Source organism: Mastigoproctus giganteus, chromosome 1, assembly GCF_048544385.1.
Source record: "Mastigoproctus giganteus isolate SK-2022 chromosome 1, ASM4854438v1, whole genome shotgun sequence".
NCBI classification, from domain to species: domain Eukaryota; kingdom Metazoa; phylum Arthropoda; class Arachnida; order Uropygi; family Thelyphonidae; genus Mastigoproctus; species Mastigoproctus giganteus.
This window is the reverse complement of record NC_143575.1, coordinates 160,204,492-160,226,758: the sequence shown is the minus strand read 5'-3', so window position 1 is coordinate 160,226,758 and position 22,267 is coordinate 160,204,492. Positions and strand designations below refer to the sequence as shown.

The window sequence follows — 22,267 nt, the reverse complement described above, 5'->3', positions numbered from 1 at the left end:
AAAACGCTAAGAACGTAATATTAACAATAATGATTACCAGAGATACCTCATAAATATTAAACTTCAGGTGTCAACAAGGCAGATACAATTTTCTTGTTTAATTACTCCATAACCAATTATTTTAATGAAATGTTAACTAAATTATAGCATTAATAAGATTGAGGCATCATTTTCTTTAATATGCCTGTTGATTGTTATTTTAATCCAAATGTACTATTTCAGATTTTGAGATTTCTACGTTGCACACACACCAAGTGTCCAATACTTTTTAGTATCATTAAAAATAAATAAATAGGTATTTTGCAGTAGTCATTCCACAAGTTTTTCTTCCATAATAATTTAACAAGAAATAGTTGATCTGCAGTGGTCGTTGATTGTGGAACTGACAGCTTCAGAAGGAAACTTGAAATATAAAAATTATTGCAACTCATGCTTGGTATTTTAACAATTCTTCATGCAATGCTGAGTGTGAGAGAATTATTTAGCTTGGTGGGAATAAACTGTTCAGTTCAGATCTTCTGTTTGTGTTCAAGAGAATTTCCAAAGTTGGTTTATATTTTGGAAATGCTCTTGATAAGCAAATATAAACAGCAGTATCACTGTTATAACTTTGACTCAACATTTCTGAAAAGGGCAAAGTCTGTAAGCATCTTTCTTGAAGTAGTCATAATCAGATGGTCCAAACAGAAATCCACAGAGAGAAAATCCCAGGTAAGCTAATGCTTAAAGTATACTGGTAAGTAATCCTTTGACTGTATTTTATTATGAAATGCATATATTTGTCATTAAAATAAAATTAAGTCCAGTCTGAACTGTAAAAACTTTTTTTTTTTTTTTATGAAAAATTCCTTTTTTGCAAAAAAGCACTTGTTTTGGCTAAAATATCTTTCTTCCTGCTTACAATTGCCCGATTTCCAGATTTTTTTAAAATCAAAGATTGGCAGCTGTACTAATGTGAGTGGTTTATCCGAAGTTAGTGTTGGGCTCGTTACTGTTTATAATATTTAATGTAGGTGTTTCAAATATGATGTCTAAGTTTGCTGATGATACAAAGGCATGGTGGTTAATGACAGTAATCAGGGTATGCTATTTTAGAAGATCCAGATAAATTAAGCAGATGGGTTGAAAAGTAAACTAAGGATTAACATTGGTCAGTGCACAGTACTGCATTTGAGTAGCAGTAATGAGTAGTAGTGCTAATTAGTACTACACCAACGATCATGCCAAATTTTACTGCAAAAAGTGTTTTATACATATGATAAAAAACTTTAGTGTAGTTCTGCAAAGGGTAATAGCAGTACAGTAATTTGTAGTATGCCAACATTTGTGGCAAACTTTACCCACGATAAAAATGTTTTATACATATGATAAAAAAGTGTTAGGGTAGTTCTACTAACATTGTTCTGTTGTGCAATGTTGTGAGTGTTCTACCATAACATACCATTTAATTAGACTAAACTCAAGGCATATTTTAAGGAAAAAGATCTAGGTGTAATTTTACAGTCCAACATAAAATTCTCAGAACAGTGCAAACAGGCTGCTAGAACAACCCATGGAATTCTGTCAATGATATATAGCAACTTTTCCATCAGGGACAAAGAGGTTATTAGTATTAATAATGGCCATATGGTGCAAGGAAGCCTAAGGCTTATGCTGAACCAGCATAAAAAAAAATAAAAAAAAAAAGAGTAAAATAATAATAATGTATTACAAGATGAAATGCACAAGGCATAATTTCTTATGGGTTTAGGTAATTAACTATATAATATTGGTGTAGATGCACCATAGTTTACCCATAAATTTATGGGTAAACTATGGTGTATCTACACTGATATTATATAAATACATAATAAAAGAAAAGGAAGTAGACAACCTATACATTTCTCTCCTCCCATAGGTAACTATCCAGCTGACATTTGAATTTCCCCAAACTGTAAGCCTCTACCACCCTATTCCAGTAATTTATAACTACTTGCTGGCTAAAATAAAACTTTCTGAAATCCAGTCTAAACTTGTCCCCCCCCCATAACTTTAATTTATGGCCCCTAGTTCTAGAATCATTTATAACTGTGAAAATTTCATTCTCATTCATTTTACTTTTGCCTTTCAGAGCTTTAAACACCTCAATCAAGCTGTGCAACCCACATATTTGAAGTTTTTCCTCATATGGATGCCCTTATACTGATCTCACCAGGCAAGTTTGGGCCCTTTCAAGAAGCTTGATGTCTTGAAAGGATCCAAAGATGGGTGAGGATGCAAGATTTTCAGACAAGGTTGTTTGATCAGATGAGGCGATGTTCAGATCACTGTCTTACAGTGAATGGACATGATTGTATATACTGATATCCCAATAATCCAAACCTTCAGAGAAGGCAGTGAATTTACCAGGAGTTGCAGACTGGTATGCGTGTCTGGACCATATTTTTTAAAGGGACAGGTTACCAGTGATATGTACTCTCCACATATGTAACATGTTTTCTGCCTTTACACATGTATGTGTAAAACAGCACTAGGGGTGATGTGCTAACGCATAAGAGTGATCATTCAACCAGTGAGTGCTGTAAACATAAAGGCACATGAAATTAACAATACACTTATATTGGCAACCTGACTGAATGCTTTGCAGTAATACTTAACTTTTGTTTATAGACCTGACACATAGTTTTATTTGTTCTTTGCTTTCTAAACTTTTAATTTTCAACCATTATATACAAATTTTCAGAATGGTGGAATACTGATTTTTTTTTTTTTTTTGTTTCTGCATTTTGAAAATTATACCACATTGAATGGGTTCTCTCCCATTTAGGTGATGGCAAACATGTTAATATATCTATTGTGTCAGCCATTTATGAGCTATATGAGGATGAAGTGATTCACTTCCAACAGGATGGAGGTCTGTTTTCATTACCGGGATTTTAGGACCTACGTTGATAATCATTTCACCGACTAGTGCATAGGCTGACAAGAAGGCAGCGAGTATATCCCATGCACACCTGGTGTAATCCCACTTTCAATAAGAAACACAATCATAAACAGATCTCTCTCTAAGCATTTTCTTGCACTATGGCCTCTGTGATGATGTATGAGGTAGTAGCATTCACTTTTGTGTGATTATTAGTATATGGAGGTTGATAATATTATTAACACAGATGCTTCTACTTGAAACAGAGGGTTGGAACTATAAAGTATTAACAGTAGTGGCAAATGATTCAACAAAGCAAGCTTATACAGCATCAACAAATTTTAATTTTGATTTTAATTAATTTTAATTTTTGTTGATGCTGTATTGTATAGTGAACATTGTAAGCCAATGATCACTGCAGTAGCAGTAATTCCACTTGTCTTGTGGTGGCATCATACAACTTGATTCTGAGGATAATGCTGCAGTCTGATTTGAAGTTGTTTGAAAAGTGCTGGCAATTAAGGCAGCTTATAGGGTTCTGTAAGTGGTATACAGGAGCCTTGCCAATAGACATAGAGATTATTATTTCATTGTATGAGGCAATGTCTGTGCTACATTTTGAATACTGCATACAGGTTTGAAAACCTCATTTTAGTAAGGATGTGAATCTGTTGGAAACAGTGCAGAGAAAAATATGGGGACACATAAAAGGCATTCTTACCAAAAAAAAAGTATTGTTGATGCTAGTATTAGTACTTACAAAATAATGCAAGGTAGTAGTAGTAGTAGTAATAGTAATGGAGGCAAGAAAGCAAGCGTATGAGCTCATGTAGCATTAGCCAAAAAAAAAAAAAAAAAATTTTCACACAACCATTCCCACTAAAAGTTTGTCCAGTTCCTCCTTGAATTTATTTAAGCTATAAACTTCCACAATGACAGATGGAAGTTTGTTCCAACAATTAACCACCCACTGGCTAAAGGCAAATTCTGCACATCTATTCTACAACTGTCTTTTCTCAATTTGAATTTATTCCCCCTCAGGCTTGTAATCTGAGCAAGCAGAAGAATCCCATCAGAATTCAGCATGCTCAACCCATTCAAGGCCTAATGCACCTCAATCAGATCAGCTCGCAAGTGCTTAGTCTCCAGCCGCTGCAATTTCCAGAACTTTCCCTTTCTTGGTAAGAGAACCCCTTCGTTCCCCTCACCAATCTTGTTGCCCTTCTCTGTACATGCTCAAGCAACTCTACTTCCTTCCTAAAATGTGGCCTCCAGACCTGTATGCAGTACTCAAGGCATGGTCTGACCATTGCGTTATACAAAGAGATAATTACCTCCATTTCCCTGCTAGCAAAATTCCTGTTTATCATGGTTAATACCCCATGACCTGCTCTGGCAGCCTGGCTACATTGCTCAGAAAACTTCATATCTGACTGCACAATCATTCCCAGGTTTTTTCATTTTCTACAACCCTAAGTGTAGTACCACATAGTTGGTATGTTCCTCTGGGGTTACTTTTACCCATATGCAGTACTTTGCATTTGTCAAAGTTAAACTTCAATTGCCACTTCTCAGCCCATCTACTCAAATTTTCTAGATCCTGTTGCAGTAGCACACTGCCATTACTGTCATTAACAACCCTGCCAATCTTTGTATCATCTGCAAACTTCAATACTAAGCCTGATATACCTTCATCAATATCATTGATAAAAATACAAAACAACAGTGGGCCCAACACTGAACCCTGTCGGACTCCACTAATAACATTAGTCCATGAAGAGCAGTATCCATTGATTACCACTGTGTCTTCTTCCACTCAACCACCCTTTTATCCATTGTAGCAATTTACCCTTGATACCATATTGCTCCAATTTGTACAGTAATCATCCATGCATCTTCTCCCACTCAACCACCCTTTTATCCATTGTAGCAACTTACCCTTAAAAACATACTTCTCCAATTGGTACAGTAATCATCCTTGCACAACAGTGTCAAAAGCTTTCCTGAAATCCAAGTATGTGATATCAAAATAATTTTTTGCATGTAGTAACCACATCATAATCTTTGTAACCACATCATAGTACCCAGTTTGTTAAGGGAAAGTCTTGTCTTGTCAGACAAGACTTCCCCTTAACAAATCCATGCTGTGTCTGAATTATTGCTGCAGTCTGGTCTAGATGATCCTGCAATGCATCTTTAACCAGTGGCTCCATTATTTTACTCAGAACAGAAGTTAAACTAACCGGTCTGTAATTACTCGTGTCACCCCTTAGATCCCCCTTTATGAATTGGGGATACATTTGTACAGCTCCAGTCTGTGGGGACTTCCACTGAGTCCAAGGATGCTCTCATAATTATGGCTAAGGGTTTGCTTAGTTCCATTGCTGCCATCTTTAATATAACTCAACTCATAACCTAATTCACCTTTAAGTACTAAATTCATAACCTAATTCAAGGAAGTATTTAAGTCATAACCTTACTCAAGAATGCACTCTAGGAAGAACCAACTCAGTTGGACACTCAGCCACCAAGCACAATGCTGGAGACTGCACTCATGTAACACAAGGTACAAGGAGATCTTCCAGAGCAGAGTGCTTTTGTCCCACAGAAGGTAGCTGTTGTTGGTGAATTATTTGTCAGGGAAATGGAAAATATATTCTGCAAAAAGGATAGGTGTGAATATGACCAAGGTATGTCAGTGAAAGAATGTGTTAGCCCCCACATTTAGAAGAGAGAGGTCATTGTCAGTGAACATACATATGACACATCCTCTTTCATAAATGTCAGCACTACCCCACAAGACGTTACACCTCTTTAAATCCCAAGAAATAAAACAGGGGAAGGCAGTTGCATAATAAGATCATCAAGGTCTGTGTGGAGGTGCCTATCTCAGGTGGAAAGTAGATAAACCGCATTGTTTAAACTGAACTGAAAGCCTAATTGACTGAAAGCACTAAGCTCTTGCGGGGTCCCTTTTAAAGATACCAGAGGCCAAAAAAAAAATAAAAAATCTTGCATATATAAATATGATAATTTGATAATAGGGAGCTATTAAGTGCTCGATAATTCGTATATTTTATTATATTATGAAAACAACAGGGATTACCTTTATTTTAGATATAGGAAGCTTCTTTTCCAGCCAACTCTCCTAATCCAACGCGCTAATAATTCCTTGGGAAGGTGATATCAATTTTACAAAAAATGTGGGACATCTTCCCCACTGTCAGAACCGTTGTGTTCAGGCCCCTCGGTCTCAACATTGAGCATTCAAGACTTCTGTTTTCAAACACCATACCTCTGGCAGCAAGGAAACCGTTTTGTGGATTGACATAAAATTAAATTTTGAAGGTCTAAAAAGCTTAATAAATATGGACTGATTATTCTCTTTGCTCCTGTAGCTTGACATCAGAATTAAATTTAGGGGTCTAAAAAGCTTAATGGATATGGGGGGATTATTCTCTACAGTCCTTAAGTTGGACTAGAACTTTTTGGGGCGTCATGTTCACAGGAATATAGCAACTCACAATTAATCCGAAACTTTACTAAACTATACATGTCTTCCTGAAAATTTAATACCGAAATTTGCTAAATTTCGGTATTAAATTTCGGCTAGGTTTGAAAATCCAAGGAATACAAAAATTAGTTCCTACTACGTCAAGCAACATAGTTAAACTAGCTTTAAAATCTCAATTTAATCTAAAAAAAAGATATATTTTAAACAGATTCAACGATATTGCAATATTTTTAGAAAACACCTAAACAGTATTGATTGGAATAATCTAAAGCAAGCCATTCAGTTAAAAATTGATGCCCAATCTACCACATTAGAGAATAGACAACCTAAAATTATAAACCCTTAGGGATTTTCCATATAATAGAGGTCATTATTCATCACACAATCGTTTTGAGAATCAGAGTGCATACCGAAACACCAAAAACTCAGATAAAAATTCCCACACCTTTCCAAATAGATATCTACCACATATTAATGACTTCCGGGTGAACAAACAAAGAGACAATGTCTATTTACACACTGGTTCCCATAACAACCCCAATCCATCAGATAATGTAAAGAACTTATCATCTGTTATGCTAACTTCTCAGCAAATAGCTCTATTAAATAATGGTTTAAATTATAATTTACCACCGAGATTCCCTCCCAAGAAACAAATGATTATTGATCTTGAGTTCGCTCTTAGAGACTTGCCTCAAAAAAACATTAATCCAACAGACTAATCGAATCATAAACCAGCTATCCCCTCAAGAACAAAACGACACAGAGAAGAAGCTAAAGCTTTACACACACTTAGACAAAACCGTGATATCATTATGCAAAAGGCCAACAAAGGCGATACAATAGTTATTCTCAATAAAGGAGCCTATATAAATAAACTATACACCATCATTTCAGACACGACGACATACAAAGAGGTTTCACCATCAGAGTTTAACAGCCTAGTTAACAAATATAACAAAATGCTCACTATTTATAGGAAAGATGACCACATCACTATGGCCCAACTTAAACAAATTAAAGCTTGCACTTACAATATCCCAACCTTATTTGGCCAAGTAAAATTACACAAAACAGGATACCCAGTACGTCCAATCGTGTCGTATAAGAATTCAGCTTTTGCTTCCTTAGATAGGTTCATCTACCCAATTCTAAAACCGCTTTGAGAACTCCTAACATATAACATAAAAAAACTACATTGCTTTATTCATGAACCTTAAAGATCTCCATATCAAGGAGGATATGAAGTTATATTCACTGGATGTGACTTTACTATACACTAACGTAAATGTACCTTATGCCTTAGACATAGTCTGGGCCTACTTAAACGATGATAACATAAAAATTAATAATACCAGACTTCCCAAAGACAATCATCGAACCAACGAAAGTATTAGTAAATGCTAATTACATTCTCTTTCAAGAAAAAATATATAAACAGATTTTCGGCCTCCCAATGGGCCTAAACATCAGTGGACTCATTGCTGAACTATACTTAGACATTAGAAAAGATCCATCTTGATCCATTTATACCACGGATCACATATTATGGAAGGACCCGTTAACCTATATAAACAAAGTTAAAACATTAGCCCGTGAAAAAATAAATAACAACAACCTCGCAACAAACATTGCACAAAAATCCGAAATCTGGATGACATCCTAATTATCACAGATCATTTGATCATAAATAATATTCTACAGGTTTTTAAAAACATCCACCAGAGATTAAAATTTGAATTAGAAATTGAAGAAGAAACCCACTCCATAAATTTCCTTAATTTTACCATGCACAGATTAGACCAAAAACTAAATTTCAGTATATATATAAAACCCACTAATAAGGGGATGCTTTTGCATTTCCACAGTTATCATCCCCAACCATACAAAAAATCGGTCATGCTGAATCAATTTCTTAATGCCTTTAAATATTCTTCCACCCAGATTTCTCTAACAACAGAAATAAATGAATTAACTAGAAGATTCTTAAATGGGGGTTAGCGGGTAACCTATATAAACAAGGATCTACCATGGGAGTGGCACAGCTTCGAGCAAAACAACACGAAGCTTCTGTCCGGGCGGGTCATTCAAATGCATCGGAACTTTCGTTCCATGCATAAATGAACGACATTCATTCAGCTTTAATGAAACAAAAATTATAAACATTCATTAATAACTACCACAAATTACTTATTGCGGAAACCTTAGAGATGAAACTACATGAAAATTCAATCAATATCCGTAGACCATTCCTATTGTCCGACGATTGGTCACTTATACGCATGCGTGAAGAACAAACACTACAACATAAGACAAAAGTTTCGGATTAATTGTGAGTTGCTCTATTCCTGTGAACATGAACCCCCAAAAAGTTCTAGTCCGACTTGAGGACTGTAGAGAATAATCCCCCCCCATATCCGTTAAGCTTTTTAGACCCTTAAATTTAATTCTACTGTCAAGCTACAGGACCGAAGAGAATAATCGGTACATATTTATTAAGCTTTTTAGACCTTCAAAATTTAATTTTATGTCAATCCATGTAATGGTTTGCTGTCAGAGGTATGGTGTTTGAAGACAGAAATCTTGAATGCTCAATGTTGAGACCCGAGGGGTCTGAACATTACGGTTCTGACAGTGGGGAAGATGTCCCACATTTTTTGGAAAATTGATATCACCTTCCCAAAGAATTATTAGCTTAGCGCATTGTACTAGGAGAGTTGGCTGGAAAAGAAGCTTCCTATATCTAAAATAAAGGTAATTCCTGTTGTTTTCATAATATAATAATTGCTGACGAGGCTAGTAGGGGCCAGACGTGTTCAAAGCCGCTAAGTGGATTTTTCTTATTTATTGATTTGAAATTATTGTTTTTCTAAAACTTTTGATTTAAATTTAGTAGTATAGCGTTATTTTGTGATTTTCAGATTAATTTGGTGTATTTATTCTTTACTCGGCCTTGCAATTGCATAAAAGTATCGGTAAGGGTATCCACGTGTTACAAGTCGCAACTCCGCTGAACGAGAAGTTTTTTAGCCTTATTTAGCCGCTTATTGAATATTTTTTACATCAAATAATTTTTTGTAAGTAGCTTATAGACCTAGTAAGGATCGTTAGTATATTCTGAATTGAGACAGCGAGATTTTAAAGTTAATTAATACTTAAGTGTCCATAGAGTTACCGTTCGTAACTTCCCGCCTTTGTCTTTGTCATACGATCATTATATATCGAACCTAGATAGCATTAGTATAGTATGGGTTATAACATTTTCAGTGATCGGTAAAATCTATTAAACTTGTTGAACTTCGTTGGCATTTAAATTGTACTTCTAACTAAATACATATACCGACTTAGATTACAAACGCAACATAATTAATTAATACATAACTGATACGGAAGTTATATAAAGGGAACTCGGAGATAATTAAAACTTGACACTTAAAAATATATATCCAGTTATAACTGTGTTGGGAGATAAGTTAGGGTTATAAACTGAAATTGAAATTTTATTTAAATTAAAAGAAATCGTGACTCAGACCAGAGCAGCAAAACAAAAGGCTCAAGCTAATGGAAGTGCTGTGGCTCAGGGGAGAACTGAGGGGGGCAGTTGCCTTCTGAATCACAGCCTTCTAAAATGCACAGCTTGCATGATGTTTGTGGAGCATTCAGGTACGGGACATGATATTGCCATGGGGGATGTCTTTGTGTGTGCGCGATGCAAGGAGTGTATCGAAATCAGGCAACAACACGGCGTTCTTATGGGCCTATATGAGAGCTTGAAGGACAGGGTGGATGCCCTCGAAGGAACTAAATTGAGGGGCCCATCAAGCTCTCAGCTGCCCACATCAATGCCAGAGCTTGCACTTGGTCATCGTGCAACACAGCGGCAACCCCCCAAGGCAGAATGCACTGGTCCCAAAGAACTAGTAGTTGTTGGTGACTCTATTGTCAGGGAAACGGGGAACATGCTTTGTAAAAAGGATAGGTGGAACAGGACCAGGGTATGTCTGCCAGGAGCAAAGGTTGATGACGTTGTAGAGCAGATATCATCTTTTAAGGGCACAAAAGGTGATATAGTTGTACACGTTGGCACTAATGATATCAAGAGTAGGAGACCAGCAGAATTGCTTAACAAGTACAGGTCACTGTTGAAAAAAAGCCGTGAAATAAGGTTGAATTTGAAAGTGTCTGCAATTCTGCCCAGACACGATAGGAGGGAGCATATGATGAGAGCCTTGTCAATCAATTCGGCCCTGGAAAGATTGTGCAAGGCTCAAGGGGTAGAATTTTTTTCAGCCTGGTCTGTACTTGTTAACAGGAGAGATTGCTTCTACAGGGATGGGATACACTTAAATAGAAAGGGTGCAAGAATATTTGCTGATGCTATCGAGGCAGTGTTAGGTGGGTCGGAAAACTGCTAGCTTGGGGGGAGACAAAGACAAATAGATTAACAGTAGCCACTGGCAGAGGTGAAAGAGATTCTTGCACTGCTTCTATTGCAATGAGCAGAAGCCTGAAAACCAAGATGCAGAACTTGTACCGCAATAACTCCCAGCAGTCTGGGAGTCATTGCGGTACAAGTAAACACATGGGTTGTGTTAGGGTAGCTAAGAATAGAAATAGGTGCATGTATACTTGCGTGTACACCAATGCTAGGAGTTTAGTAAATAAATTTGATGAATTTGAGGTATTGCTCAAAACATCAAAGGCAGATATTGTTGGGATATCAGAGACGTGGTGTCACACAGATATAAGGAATGCAGAACTGGAATTTGGGGAGTACAACGTCTACAGAAAGGATAGACTGGATAGGAAGGGAGGAGGAGTTATGCTATTAGTTAAGAAATACATAAAATCCAAGGAAGTGAAGCCAGTGGACATCGCTGGACAGTGCAGTGTCGAGTCAATTTGGTGTGACATAAGCATTGGGAGATCAAAATTGAGAGTAGGAGTGTGCTATAGGCCTAATGACTCTGATGAGTATAATAAGAAACTGTACAGGGAAATAGTGGGCCAGTAAATCAGAGAGTCTTATAATGGGAGATTTTAATTTCCCAGATATTGACTGGAATTTGGGGGCTGGTCACTCACACACTAGCAAGGCTTTTGTGGATTTATTGGATGATTTTTTTCTACATCAGCATGTTCGGGAGACAACTAGAGGGAGCAATACTCTTGATTTGATTATCAGCAGTGATTCTTCATGCATTAAGAATCTGCAGATAAATGGAGCACTAGGTGGCAGTGATCACAGTGTGCTGAAGTGGGATTTACTCAAAGAGGTAACTACCATTAGGGGTAAAGGGAAGGGTTATTGCTTTCGTAAAGGCAACTACGATGGACTTAGACAGTATTTAAATTCTATACAGTGGGACCAACTGATGATGTTACCAACAGCAAATGCAAAATGGGAAGCATTCAAAGAACTTATCTTGGAAGCTACTAGGCTTTACATACCAACTAAGAAATATTGTTCAAGGTTTAGGCCTAAATGGATGTCAGATGAACTGATGAGGCATATGGCAGAGAAGAAACATGCATGGGATACATACAAATTAACTATATAATATCGGTGTAAATACACCATAGTTAACCCATAGATTTGAGCTACGATTGTAGCGTAGAAGGCATCGTTTCAATTGTAGCTCATAATGTGGTTGCCTTCACAACAAGATAGCTACTATTGAATTACTTCAAATAAATAACGCTTCTCTAAGAGAAGACTACTGTTATTTATTTTCAGCGTACCACCACCCAGACAATCGTTTCAAAGCTTTTTGGCTTCGTCATGAGTGGGCGGGTAGGTAATACAACAAGCCATCTCAGTTGCGAAGTTATATCCACATTATGAGAGATGCCAGATGGGTGTGGTGGTAATGTATTTGGAAAATTAAATGCACTAGGCATAATCCTTATGGGTTTTGATAATTAACTATATAATATCGGTGTAAATACACCATAGTTAACCCATAGATTTGAGCTGCGATTGTAGCGTAGAAGGCATCGTTTTAATTGTATCTCATAATATGTTCTGGCATGTGGCAGAACACATTATGAGATCTCTGGCATCTCTCATAATGTGGATATAACTTCGCAACTGAGATGGCTTGTTGTATTACCTACCCGCCCACTGATGATGAAGCCAAAAAGCTTCGAAATGATCGTCTGGGTGGTGGTAACGCTTCTCTAGTAGTCTTCTCTACTAGAGAAGTGTTATTTATTTGAAGTAATTCAGTAGTAGCTATCTTGTTGTGAAGGCAACCACATTATGAGATACAATTAAAACGATGCCTTCTACGCTACAATCGTAGGTCAAATCTATGGGTTAACTATGGTGTATTTACACCGATATTATATAGTTAATTATCAAAACCCATAAGGATTATGCCTAGTGCATTTAATTTTCCAAATACAAATTAACACATGACACAGAAGCCTATGATAGATACAAGTTGATCTGTAACCAAGTTACAAAGGAGGTTAGGCAGGCGAAGGCAGATTACGAGAAATCCTTGGCAAGGGATGCAAAGAAAAACAGCAAAGAGTTCTTTACTTATGTAAACTCTAGAAGGAAGGGGGTGAATCAGATTGGTCCACTTGATATCGATAGGTCAACTGTTGATGATCCTGCTCAGGTAGCTAACACACTAAATGAATATTTTGCATCGACATTCACACATGAGGAGTTATTTAGCGAGGGGAAAGCCAGAGGTGTATTCAACTCTAGCAGTAAGCTAGAGAATCTTGTAATAACTGAGAGTAAAGTGGAGGAGAAATTGTTGAAGATAAACACAAGAAAGGCACCCGGGGTGGATGGGATCTATCCAGTTATATTAAAGGAGGCAGCAGAGGAAGTAAGCAAACCCTTAGCCATAATTATGAGAGCTTCCTTGGACTCAGAGGAGGTACCCACAGACTGGAGATGTGCAAATGTGACCCCAATTCACAAAGGAGGATCAAAGGCTGACACAAGTAATTATAGACCTGTGAGTTTAACTTCTGTTCCAGGAAAATTAATGGAGGCACTAGTTAAAGAAGCACTGCAGAATCATTTAGACAAGACTTCAGTTATAGCTCGGACACAGCATGGTTTTGTTAAGGGAAAGTCTTGCCTGACCAATTTGATTGGATACTATGATGCAGTCACAAGGGAACTGGATGCAGGGAATAACTTTGATATTATATATTTGGATCTTAGAAAGGCTTTTGATACTGTTGCACATGGAAGACTGCTGCACAAATTGGAGCAGTGTGACATTGAAGGCAAATTGCTGCTGTGGATAAAGGGTTGGCTGAGGGGGAGAAGACAGAGAGTGGTAATCAATGGACACTGCTCATCGTGGACTAATGTTATTAGTGGAGTCCCTCAGGGCTCAGTGTTGGGTCCATTATTGTTTTCTGTATTCATAAATGATATTGATGATGGTATATCAAGCTTAATGTCGAAGTTTGCAGACGATACGATACAAAGGTAGGCAGGGTTGTCAAGGACACTACTGACACTATGCTGCTGCAACAGGATCTGGAAAGGTTGAGGAGATGGGCTTCGAGGTGGCAAATGAAGTTTAACATTGACAAATGTAAAGTACTACACATGGGAAACAGCAACCCCAGAGCAATGTATCAACTCTATGGTACTACACTGACAGTGGTAGAGAATGAAAGGGACCTGGGGGTGGTTGTGCAGGCAGATATGAAGTTCTCTGAGCAGTGCAGACGGGCTGCAAGAGTAGCTCATGGTGTATTGTCAATGATATACAGGAATTTTTCTAGCAGGGATAAGGAGGTGATTATCCTAGAGTACTGTATACAGGTCTGGAGGCCTCATTTCAAGATGGATGTAGAGCTGCTGGAACGAGTACAGAGAAGGGCAACAAGATTAGTTAATGGAACAAAGGGGTGCTCTTACGAAGAAAGGCTTAAGTTTTGAAAATTACAATGTCTGGAGACTATGCACCAGCGAAGTGATCTGATAGAGGTGTATAAAGCCTTGAATGTTTGAGCATGCTTGAGCAAACATTTGAGCAATGTTTGAGGATAGACGTGCGGAAATTTGCCTTTGGCCAGCGGGTGGTTGGTTGGTGGAACAGACTTCCATCCCTTGTCCTGGAAGTTGATAGCCTAAATAAGTTTAAGGCTCAGCTGGACAGGTATTTTGAATGAACAGAGGGGTGAAGTGGAAGTGGTTTCTTTTTTTTTTGGCTGATGCTGCATAAGCTTGCTTTCTTGCATGAAATGTGCTAAATGCTAATGCTAAATATAATAAGGAAAAAAAAAAAAAAACAATCATTTTTACCGATCTGTTTAAACACAAATGTAATACTGTGAAATATAAACAGGAGTACTGAACTAAGCTCTGTGTCGCACAGCCTGTGAGGGCATGATGACCAGCCACTCTGATGGGTCATCACATGGTCAGCAAATCGGCTTCTATCTTTGTGTTTCGTGATCACAAGCCCTTTCACAAGTAGCATCCTTATTTCATATCATGATGATAGGTGAACACCATAAATTTGGGAGCCCAACAATAATAAAGCATAATACACAAATAAGTATGACAAATTAGTTTAATTACAAAACAATATCAAAAATTGTATTACAAAAATATTATAGAAACATTTACATCTTGTTTGTCAGCAGTAAATAATTGCAGGTACATTATAAAGTAGCCATGCAATAGCCAAATTATGATTTCATACAATTTATTTGCATAAATATTTTTTCCTTGTCAAAAATATATATTAAATCATCGTAATTAATGCTATTTACTAGTTCAGATTCAATAAATAAAAATGATAAATTGCTCATTTTATCTTGAAGTGCAATATTCCTAAAATAGTTTTTACTCGTTTGAGAACAGCAAATGACCATTCCCAGCTTGCATTACTGCCCTGCCCTGCCCAGCCTGGCGTTGTTAAAAATATTTTTAATATTGTTTCAGCGCTGTTGAGAAATGTAGCTCTTAAGCCATTATTAATGATGATATACATTTCATTCATATTATTTTCTCCCTTAATAAACAGTAAAAATTGGATAACTTCATCATTAAACTTTTCCGAGTTAATGTAATTTTTGTATATACTTGTTAATTTATCTGTATTAGTGTTGAATTCGGTTTCATCTAAATAAAGATTTATAAATATTTTAAAAGTATCTAAAATATCGGTGTATACTTCTCTTTGTCAATTTATTTCAGCAATTAATCTATCATAAACAACATTAAATGTATTGATGATAAACATTTCTTTTCCTTCTAAAATTACTTCATTATCTCTCATTTCGTTGCACATAGTTTTTCTTTTTTTAATTCAACCTATTTATCACTGTATTGTCATTCGTCAGTTAATAATTTACCTTCTCTTTCAATAATATTAAAATCATTTCTAATATGGAAAATATATCCATGTAATGATTTCGAAAGATCAGAATCATGCAATAAATTTATTGCAGGATCTTGTAACAATTTGTTTTATTTAAGCAGTTTCAGGGAGGGGAATGCCAGAGGTGTATTAAACTCTGGCAGTGAGCTAAATGATTTTGTAATAACTGAGAACAAAGTGGAGAAGAAATTGTTGAAGATAAACATAAGGCACCTGGGGGGGGTCTATCCAGTTATATTAAAGGAGGTGGCAAAGGAAGTACCCATGGACTGGAGATGTGCAAATGTAACCCCAATTCATAAAGGAGGATCAAAGGGTGAAACAAGTAATTACAGACCTGTTAGTTTAACTTCTGTTCCAGGAAAATTAATGGAGTCACTGGTTAAAGAAGCATCGCAGGATCATCTAGACAAGACACAGCATGGGTTTGTTAAGGGGTAGTCTTGTTTGACCAATTTGATTGGATACTATGATGTGGTCACAAAGGAACTGAATGCAAAGAATAATTTTGATATCATATACTTATATCTTAGGAAGGCTTTTGATACTGTTGCACATGGAAGACTGCTGTACAAATTGGAGCAGTGTAGCATTGTGGGCAAATTGCTGCTATGGGTAAAGAGATGGTTGAGTGGGAGAAGACAGAGTGGTAATCAGTGATCACTGCTCTTTGTGGACTAATGTTTTTAGTGGAGGCCCTCAGGATTCAGTATTGGGTCCATTGTTGTTTTCTGCATTTATTAATGACACCAATGACAGTATGCTGTTGCAACAGGATCTAGAAAAGTTGAGCAGGTGGGCTAAGAGGTGGCAACTGAAGCTTAACATTGACAAATGTAATGTACTGCATTTAATTAGTAACCCCAGAGTACTACACTCAGTATGGTAGAGAATGAAAAGGACCTGGGGGTAATTGTGCAGTCAGATATGAAGTTTTCTGAGCATTGGTATTAGTCTTTGCTGGGTTGATATTATCTGCATCAACAACGTAGTTTTCTGGTAGTGATAGTTTTGGTGGTCCCAGAAGAATCATTTGCATTATCAAGATTCATAGTTTTTTTATTTTTTTTTCAGTGCCCATATTCCTCACCCACCAGAGTTTGGAAGAATGCTCACTACCTGGCAAGCAATAAATGTGCTAAGGATCAAGATGCCAGGACTATCCAAACACAATATTCACACCTCCACCATTTTGAATCCTCGCCCTTTGACCATGTGAATGGGGACTTGGTTTCAGCATGATACTCACAGGTGAATCCATTAGCCAATTGATCCTGGGCAAGCATCCCAGCACCGCTCACCTTGTCAAAGCAGAGGCCAAAATGGTCTGTTGAATTTGGTCCCTCAACCACTGGTATCCCCCCCCCCTTCTGAATGTCCACTAACTATAGCACATGGCAAACACACTAGATTCCTATAGTAGTAGTAACTTTGAATCTAGGCTGTGGGTGTTGGATCCTAGTGATGCTAATCTGGGGGAAGCAACATCACTGGAATGTGTGCTCTCTCTCTCTCTCTCTCTCTCCCCCCCCATACAGATGCCCACATTGAGGGGCCATAAAGGCAGAAGTTGTCTCAAGCTTCTTCTTTTTCCATTAGGGATCCTGCCTATTGAGTTTATGATAGGTCTTCATATCATCCACCTTTCTTATCTTCATCTATTCACTCTTCCTCCAACTCTATTTTTCACCTTCCAAGGCTCTTTTTTTTTTTTTTTTTTTTTTTCTTTTTCTTTCCTGGGCCCCTCCCTGGCAAGCTCAGATCCAGGGCCTTTGCTCCTGCTACAGACTATATCTATCTCCTACTATATCTGGCTACCTCCTCGGGGCAAAGGATGGGCTTCGTGGGTCCCTTGTGGCTGGAGGAACAACAGACCAACACGACCCAATGCTACACTATGCACACTAACACCAAAACTTACACTACCTCTGGCATTTACAGAGTTGGGGCATTTACACAGATGTTTTAATGCAATTTTGGGGGGGGGGCCCAGTGCTGCTTGACAATCAACACACACTGTACACTGTGTCCATCTCTTTAGGCCTTCCTCTTGCTTTGCTTGATTATGGACAATCAAAGTTCCAGTTCTTTATTATTCTTATCCATCTCTCACTCTCCATTCCTTCTATTTGTTTTCCCCATTCTTTTTCCTTTTATGTATTCATTCATTCATTAATTGGGTTTGAATTCTATGTTGATTTTTAATTTATTCGTTTTTAATTTTATCCTTTTTAATATTTTATTAATCTTCCTTATTGCTTTCACTGTTGTAGTTTCATTTTTTTTTTCTATTGTTCTCTTGTCTCAGTTGTGTACATCATTATAGGTCTCACTATAGTTTAATATACTTTAATTTTATCTTTTTGATTAATATTTTGAGTTATTGCAGATTATATTATTTATCCTTCCCATTATTCCACTTTCTTTTAGCATTTGTTCTTATTGAGTTATTTATATGCACTATTTCTGATGAAATGTTAATTCTAACAGAAATGAAGAACATAGTTATGAAATGGCAGAAAATAATGGTAAATAACATTATTGTCTGCAGTAATGGTACAAAAATTATACAACAGGACCTTAACTCAACAGAATATTGATAATTTCTTCAAAAAAAAAAAAAAAAGCAGTATAATTTGGGAGGGTCTATATTTGTCAGATTAAATTTATAGTTATTTATGCCTAACACAAATTTTCATGCATACTGTATTCTCCTGCTACAGCTAGATTTGTTTCCCACTTAAATTGTGAGAGCCACAATTTAAGCTTTCTCCCTCTTCAAGTTTATATGGCGTACTGTGTGTTTAAAAAATTGCTGTTAGTCATGATTAGTAAAAACCAATAATTGCATTGACTTGTTTTGCAGACCGATTCCCATTTGTTTAACAAACACATAGTGCAGAAGTAACTTGCTGACCATATTTTTGGAAGTGCTATATTACATATAACCCTTTTCATGAGTTTCTCTGAATTTAATGTTAACACACTTGTCAAGTGATTTATCTGCTCATGGAAACTCATGGGAAGGAAACTTGGACATACCTGCTTATGTTGGAGTGTAAACAGAACATTTATTTTATTTGATAATTGGTGCTGATTAAACTATGTGATTTATTATCCAAAAAAAACCTCCCAAAAGCTAGCAACCTCTAAACCAAATTTATCTCCTTTGAGTTACTATTTTTTTGGACTTTGCACTTGTATCAGATTTGTCAGAAGTCTCCCATACCCTTGTTTGTAAGAAATTCTAAATTACTGTTCAGAGTGGTTAAACAGTGTATTTTTCACTCTTTTTATTAGTTCATAAAATGTCAAATGTAATTTCTGCCTTTTTTCAATGTAAAATATTCTATAACTCATTAAATGTGTTTTTCAACACAAAATTTTTCCTTAGTCCTCTTCAGAACTGATGGAAAGTAGTACATTTGAATGATTGGTCTTCAGTCCAAATGCAAAGTGTTCAAATTTTTTAGTTTATTTATAAGCTATTCAACTCTCTCAATGTCTAGTCTCTGCACCCCCCTTTTGTCTGGTACATTATGTTAAAATTAGTAAATTCTTTGAATACAAACTATGAATTCAACATAATTCCTTGTTTCTTGGAGTTTCCTGGAGTTAATCAAGGAAGATTTGTACCTTTTTCTCAGTTTATCCCCTAACCTTTGTAGTATGGTATGTGGCAGCTGCCACTTTTTTTTAATGTTCTTTTGTTATTTTTTTTTAACTGAAATGAAATAATGTCACGAACCTTTGCCCACCAATATTCTCTAAATGATTATATTCTCATTTTGATGTATGATTTTTTGTTTGGAATTTGACATCAAGCAAGCAACAGCATCTAATCTTTCTTCCAGGCAATTCCCATTCTCATGTGGCATCTGCAAGATGTCAGTGACAGGTGTCTGATCTTGCTATAGAGCTTTTGTTTTGCTGACAAAAATAGAGATGATCGTGTTGCATCTGCGAGATTCTGTGTGAACTACTGTGTTGCAATCCAGGGATGAGTGACCTTAAATTCTAAAAAAAATATAAATAGAGGCAACCCCCATATAACACGGTACTTCTACAACACAGTTTTGCTCTAACACAGTTTAAGAATTGTGACAATCCTTACACAACACGGTACTTAAATAACACTGTTTCGCATAACACGGTATTTTTTCGCTTTTGTACTGGGAAAACCCTTCTATTATGTTGGATGTAATTTTTAAACATTTCCATTCCATTTTGTGAATCCCTGTTGACTCGCTAGTCATTATCGCCTTTGTGATATTTTTCTAAAGCACATTTCTGGAGGTCACTACCATAAAACAATAAAAACAATTTGCACTTTCTGTTTTATTGGGCTTTTCTGTTAGTGTAATCTAATTATTAAATGGGTAGTAAACTCGATCTTTTTGCATTTGCTATAGTACTGATAGCTGGAATTCCGTGGGTTTTCACGTTATGGTGAAATGTGTTTCCCCTTCCATCAAATATTCAATCATATAAAAACAAATAATTATCAGAAACTTATTACTCTGTATCTCACTTGCAACTTGTGTGTGTGTGTGTGCGCCCTGTTATTTGTTATTAATTGCTTATCGTTTTTACTGTTTTAAATTTTACAACCAAAAAAAAGTCAGTGAACAGAAATATCAATTAGTATGTACATATTAAAGTATGTATTCATTAAGCTATGTATGCAAGCATAAATTTATTTTTATTTTGCTAATTGGAAAATATTCTTCCGATTTTCACATATCTTTTAACTTTGTTAATTGGTAAGGTAATAAAATTAAATTTGTGCTTTATATCTTTACTTTTATGGCCTGTGGATAATATTCCTCCTATATTCGCTTATTAGAAATGCCATTTAAACCAGTATTTTATCATGAAGTGATTTGATTAAGTGAACCAATCATAAAGCAAGGGTCCACTGTATTTTTTGGGAGATCCCTGGATTAGGATCCGTGCTTGTTTGAGAGCATAAAAAATTTTGACTTCAAAGTGTGCAGTTCGTGACTTAAGGTTTTTGTAAGGTTATTTTGGTTTTTATTTGATCGTTTATTCATTTTTCTGGGTATGTATTACTAAACTTTATTCTTTGTTGTGAATTGAATTCCAGCCATAAATTATGTCCACGGAAAGCAAAAAAGCACTGCTCAAAAGAAACTTTATTTCTTTTGCATCAAAGATACAAATTTTGGATAGTCTTAAAAAAAAAAAGGGGGAAAGGTATCATATGTTGCAAAAAGTTTAAATTTAAATGAAGCAACAATCCAGACCATAAATAAAAATGAACAGAAAATTAAAACTGCTGTTGCTACAGGATCTTTCATATCTGCAAATATGACAGCTCGTCTCAGAGCACCAATAATTGAGAATGGAAAAAGCACTCAGCATTTGGATTGATAATAGCAGTAAAAAACGGATCCCATTAGACGGAAATGTATTTAAACAAAAGGCACTAAAAATTTATAACCATTTAAAAGAAAATGGAGAATCTTCTGTTAACCCGGAGTTTGTTGCCAGTAAAGATTGGTTTGAGTGATTTAAAAACCGCTTCTCGTTACATAACATAAAAATTCAAGGGGAAAGTGCATCGGCTGATAATGAAGCTGCCAAGAAGTATGCAGAGGAATTTCAAAAAATTATTGAAGAGCACAGTTACACACCACATCAAGTTTTCAATGCTGATGAGACAGGCCTTTGGTGGAAAAAAATGCCCAACAGAACGTTTATTTCAAAAAAAGAGAAAACTGTACCAAGTTTTAAGGCATCGAAAGATCGTGTAACATTACTTATGTGCAGTAACACATTAGGAGATTACATGATAAAACCTATGATGGTTTATAGATCCTCTAATCCTCATGTAATGAAAGGTGCAAATAAAAATGCATTACCGGTATATTGGAAAGCAAATAAAAAAGCTTGGATAACCACCAGTTTGTTTAAAGAATGGTTTTTAAATTGTTTTGTGCCAGATGTGGAAAAGTATTTTAAGCTGGAGAATATAGATTTCAAAGTTTTATTACTATTGGATAATGCACCAGGCCATCCAAAAGGTTTAAGTCATCCAAACGTTGAAGTAATGTCCCTACCACCTAATGCAACTTTTTTAATTCAGCCATTGGATCAAGGCATTATATCTACCTTTAAAGCTCATTACATCAGAAAATCGTTACAATGGATTTTGGAAAAAATTGATTCCGAATCTATTGAAATGATGGAGGCATGGAAACATTTTTCAATTGTGGACTGTATCGGAATCATAGCTTTATTGCTCAAAGAAGTAAAACCGTCAACATTAAATGCATGTTGGCAAAAAAAGTATGGCCAGAGTCAGTTCATTCAGGAAATGTGGTTGAAGTTTGACCGTCAAACTGGCAGAAAATTAAATCGATACGATAGTAGAATTTGCTAAGTCAGTAGGTGGGAAAGGTTTTGATGATATAACTACTGAAGATGTTCATGAATTACTGGTATAAAAAGAGG

General features: G+C 36.2%; 1 protein-coding gene across 1 annotated transcript in view; it reads left to right on the top strand.

Moving 5' to 3' along the window:
• The window catches only part of gprs (speckle type BTB/POZ protein), a 111,035-nt gene that overhangs the window by 83,746 nt on the left and 5,022 nt on the right, over positions 1 to 22,267 (top strand). The gene's annotated exons all lie outside the window — the stretch shown is intronic.